Source organism: Papilio xuthus, unplaced genomic scaffold, assembly GCF_000836235.2.
Source record: "Papilio xuthus unplaced genomic scaffold, Pxut_1.1 DF827870.1, whole genome shotgun sequence".
NCBI lineage: Eukaryota > Metazoa > Arthropoda > Insecta > Lepidoptera > Papilionidae > Papilio > Papilio xuthus.
In genome coordinates, this window is record NW_013530779.1 from 1774556 (window position 1) to 1780555 (window position 6000).

Below are 6000 nucleotides of genomic sequence, written 5' to 3' on the forward strand. Positions count from 1 at the left end.
AATACTGGCTGTTTCACCCGACATCGGTTAACAGTTTGAAACAGATTTTAACCCCTTTTTAGGGTTCCGTACCTCATAGAAAAAAAACGGAACCCTTATAGGATCACTTTGTTGTCCGTCCGTCTGTCCACACCCTTTTTTAGACATTTACAGTACAATAAAAGCGTGATACAGATAATTGATAATTTTTGCTAGAAAGTGTTTTGTAAATTTTCAAGTTATTCGGTTGAAGAAGTAATGTTTGCTTTCGGCAAACTATTACCCTCTTAAACCTTTAGATGATGAATTTGTGAAATTGTGTCTTAGGGTTCGCCTAGTGTTAACAGAAACCTCTAGAGTTTCGGGTGTGAGTTATTATTTGTTTCTGAGACCAATGTAACATAATGTTATCTCTGTTTTGTACAAGATAATGTAAGGATTGTCAATATTTTTTATACAGAGATTTCGGTCTCAGAAACCCATGACACGTCAGTCAGTTTATCTTGAATAACAAAATATACATAGAAGTTAATCATACAGCCCCTTTGTATATGACAATATTTCATATACCCTTATGTTTTCGGCTTTGCTACAGTCATTTGGCAAACGTCTATTGTGTAGGAAGGTCATTGAACCCTGCCGTTTACAGAGGCTACTTCGGCATTCGGGAAACTTGCCAACAAATAATGCCAAAACTTAGACGTATTTATTACTAAGTCGGGTATGTTTTGCGAGAGAAACATGGAACGGCTTTCATATTTTTTGTTTTCCGCTTTTGCTAATTTTAACGTTATAGTACATTATTTAAAAACTCTACGGATAAAATGACAAGGATCTCGGACTAAACATTGATTTTTTTTAATGTACCCTCCATTGAATACGTAAAAGTATTAAGTGCGTGTTGCTCCAATTTTATCTACAGTAAAATTACTTGACGTCAACCCTCGGCGTCTCGACGCCATCAATCTTTTTGCTTTGTAATTGGAGTTATTTATACTGTTTTCATATAAATTGCCAGTGATTTTTGTGTGGGATTGTAGACATTCTTTTTTTTTCACAAAGAATAGAAAGGAATCTTCATTCGAAAGCTATGTTTTGTCACCAAGGGATAGTTTTTGTTATCTCAAAGATGAATTTTGCTTGTAGAATTTGCTTATTTTTAATTTACACTTTTAGATGAACGTAACAAACTAACAAATCTATTGTGTGCTAGTATTAATTACGAACTATTTGTACTAGGTTAACATGACTTGTTAGAGATTCTTTGTCGTGTACTAGGTCTTCCGGATAGTATGCTGCTCTGGTTGCTGCAGAAACTGCGTAGTAGTCGACCACGTCTCCAGGTGTGCGTGAGACAGCACGCCTCCGCGCAGTGTTCAGCGTTTTACATCGCAGCTGATGATGATGTGTAAGCCTAGCTTATTGCCGAATTTAGTATCATTAAATAGTTCACATTTAGTTTAGATTTAGTATAAAGTATTTACTGAAAATAAGTAAGTGACATGCCACTTCAGTGGATTCAACAAGATTATAACCATTACCCCATTGTAAAAAAAAATACAGACGAATTTATAACCTCCTTCTTTTTAAAGGCTAAAAACAACTAATGTAATGAAACTAAGATTTTATCATTTCAATGGATTCTTTGACTTTTTTTTTGACTTTATAGTTTAATTTGCTATTATTTGTAACAGATTGCTTCAAACTGCGGAAGAGGTTCATCTGCCAAAGTTATTGAAGCCGGAATTCGGTGGTGGATATAAAGAGTTTACAGTTCGTGATATGCATTGCTTCCAAAATGTAAGTTTATTATACGGATCCTTTATAACATTATTAGTTCTTACCCGCGATTCTGTCTGCGTGGAATTAAAAACACAAATTACTAGCCTGTGTTCTTTCAGACTGTTTTACATCTATGCTAAATTTAAGCAAGGTCAGTTGAGCTGTTCTGGTACCTTTTAACAAACATGCTTCTATCCATCTAAACTTTCGCATTTATAATGTTAGTAGATTTTTAGTTTAGAAAATTCATAACCTCTGCCTACATTTCTGAGTTGAATTGAATGGAAGGGAGTGTTCTTATTTGTTTTCGTACTGTTCTCATCTTTTTTTTTTTAAATTAGCAAGAAAAAACTTGTCCATTGTATAAAAAGGTTTTATTAATATGTATTTCAAATAACAATAGCCGCCTCCTTTGTTTTGCGAGTTTCTCGTTGAATGTTTCCATTGTTTTATGTTTTCAAATTAACTATGAATATATATCCAATTAGCAAGAACATACTTTACGTATGAGTTACCAAAGATATATTAATATAAACACTTTTATATATAACTAGATGTAACCGGCGACTTTTTTATCCTCTAGACAATGGTCTAAGTCAATGACAAATTTCAGCTAGATCAATACAGCTGTTCTGGAGTATACTTTGTAAAAAACACATCCATCAATCTAAATTTTCGCATTTATAATATTACTAGCTTTTTTGCCTGTGGCTCCGTGCGCGGAATTAACAAAAAGTTAAAGTAGCCTATGTGCTCTTCCAGGCTATGTTCTACATATATGCCAAATTTCAGAGCGATCTGTTGAGATGTTCTGGAGGTATTTAGTAATAAACATCCATCCATCCATCCAAATATTCTTATTTATAATAATATAGTAAGAAGTATGACACTATGACTTAATTCATCTTATAGCTAGATGGATACGATAGTTAAATTTGGATATTATGTTAAATATATATATTTTCTCATTATAAGGGTACATCAGCATCAGAGCTATTGAATTCTCAAGAGCGAGGTGCGTTAGTGAAACACGTGCTGGAGTCAGCGCGCGCGGAGCCCGGAGATGAGCACGCGTTGGAGCCCGCGCTCACACTGAGGCCCGGACAGAGTATTGGTGAGTAACTGAACGAATTACTGATTGATTGAACGAATTAACTCAATGTGTTTTGCTGTATCTCTACAGGTTTTGGTAAATTATTATAAAAAGTAAAAGAACATCAAGAAAGCCTAATTCTTAGGAAAATACGCGTTGGTTTCGTTTTGAATTTTGGCTATGTAGACTTCTTTCGCTTGGTCGGTTGCCCCACCAATATATTTAGCAACGGCCCTAATGAACACAATTTTTATGTATCACACTAAATTTGTATTATTTTTTATATCTTTATAATCTTATGTCCGCGACTCTGTCAGTAACGTAATAAGTTCCAGACTATGTTCTACATCTGTGTTAAATTTGGTCGAGATCTATAGAGTCGTTCTGTAGTTAATATTATTAGTAAGATATTTAACAGACTTCAAAAAAGAGTTTCTCAATTCGTCTCCATGTTTTTTATATCCTTACGCATATTTTATTTGTGAATCGATCATTCTTTATTATAGTGAATGATTGAACGATTGAATGGCTATTCACTGGAGCGTACGATAATATATTGGTTGTACCATTAATATGTCGAACACATCTATCTTGTTGAACCAAATACGCTATGAATAATATTGTTTGCCGAGTAAAATTGTCTATAAGAAAAGTCTTATTGATTTTGTTAATGTCTTGAAACTATAGAATATATTCTACTATTTAATAGTGGTAGAGTCCGCTTTAACATCGCACGAATTGTCCCGGCTCGCCCGGTGACCACGACCACACAGAAGACACGCGTCAAGTGGAAGCAATTCCGCGTACAGTCTGATGAGTGTGCGTCCCGGAGGCCTAATTTAGTCCTCTTTCCCTTTCCATCCTTTTCTTTATAAGGAAAGGATGGAAAGTGGAAGTGGACTTTCCGGATGAGAGGGTACATGGAAAGGGAAGATATTTTCTTTCTGTGCATCCTCTCCTCGGCAACGGTCACTTTGCTATTTCAGCGAGCCGCTCGCTCGTTTGCCGCCTTTTGATATAAAAAAAAACTTTATGTTCTTTCAAGACTGGAAGTTTTCGTATATACATTATGCTGTACAGATTTATCTATGCTTTAATAAAATTGCTAAATTGTTCTTGGAGAACAGATATTTAAAACATAGAGCAACGATAGTTATAAAGACAATGTAACTCACCAAATATTGATCGTATAATGGTTTATCCTAGGTACTAACTTAAGCGTATAGGTCTAAGAGAGTAAAAGTGAATGGAAGTATGGCTTGTCGGACACATAGTCCGACATGGCAGCTAACGTGTTATATATATATGAAGAGAAATTTTGTAATTTTTTAGTTCATTTTGTTTAAGATTTTTTTTATGATTCTGCTTTCTTTTTTTTTATTAAATTTTTTCCTGCCTTTTTGTTCTTTTGACAATTACTGTACGTAAAGGTTTCCAAAGTAATTGTTAGTATTGTGTATCGATGTTGGTTCACATAAAATTCTTTGCTGCCCACGCAATACAAGTAACCATTCTGACGCGATAGCTTTTATTACGTTCGGAATCAATATGTACTTTTGTATCGACTTTATATTAAAGGAATATACTTAGCTATCTTATATACTTACGTGTGTCTTGACTTGCTATTTAAAATTATGATTAATAAATTGTTTTTATAACTTAACTTTAAATTACATTCTAATGAGTAATGTAGCGTAGGGAAAAATATATCAAGCATATACTTACTTACTAATATTATAAATGCGAATGTTTGTATGGATGGATGGATGTTTGAAGGTATCTCCGGAATCCAAAGATTTCAATAATATTTAGCACATATAGATATGGTCTGGAAGAACATATAGGCTACTTATTTTTTTAATTCCGCGTGGACGGAGTCGCGCGCGACAGTTAGTTCTGAATATACAACAATGATTGGTGCAAATCTTTATCAAAACCATTGTGATAAACGCGTGATTGCATTTATTACCTACTGATTTGCTTTCGATTAGTTTGACTTCAACAACATGAAATTATTGAAAAAATCTAGTGAATTAATGGGTTTTTAGGCCTTATTTTTTATTCTGTAAATTATATATGTTCCAAATTTAATCTTAATCTGTGCAGTGTATGTACGTAATATCGAATATTTCAAGTTTCGTACACATGACAAATTTTTATCTGTCTGTCTGTCTGTCCGCATTTCTTTGACTACGAGACCGATTTTGACGGGAAGGTAGCTGATATACGCGGACATGTTGCATACAAGTCGCGGGTGTCTGCTAGTATGCAGTGATTGAGGTAGTAAATATTTAATTTCCAGTGCCAGCGTGTGTGAGTCGAGGAGTTATAGCGAGTATGTTTCCTTTGCACGACAGAGCGGCTCTCGACAGTCTGAGAAAGAAATGGGTTAAAACTCTTTTCACGCCGCAGCCTCTGGGTAAGCAATTGACATACTGAGCTATTTTACCTCCCTACATATTTACTTTTCTAAATTTTAAATCAAAATGGAACTTTACAGACCGTGAGAATAACTTGAAATTAAAGATGGAAAAATTTGGATCGTTTATAAGATTTTTTTTATTTTAGAAGTACTAAAAATTAGTAATTTTAGTAGTTTTATTGACAAAATTAACCAACAGCTAATCTCTGGAGCTCTAAAAGTTTTATAAGACATTTTTTTTAGTCTATTTGACTTGTGACCACTTTATAATTGCTGCAGTAACCGCGGGTTTTCTAAGATCAAAATTTCTGTATAAAACATATCATTATCCCTGTTATTATCTTTGACAAAACAGAGATAACATGTTTTGAACAAAGATATTGGTCTCGGAAACCCATGGTAAGTAAAGCATTTTAAATGTAAATACGTTTTTTTACTTTTCAGATGAAATAAGTGAATATTTCGGTGTAAAAATAGCGATGTATTTCGCATGGCTCGGACATTATACACAATCTCTAACAGTGCCTGCAATCGTCGGTTTTGTATTTTGGGTAAACGATTTTTTTTATTTTGTCTTTGGTCCTTCGAGCCGGATATTTTGATTTTAAAAATGTTTTTTTTTTGTTACAGATTTGGTTGGGAACCGCAAATGATAATTGGAAGGATATTGCTCATGTGTTATTTTCTCTCTTCAATGTTCTATGGGCTTGTGTTTATTTGGAGA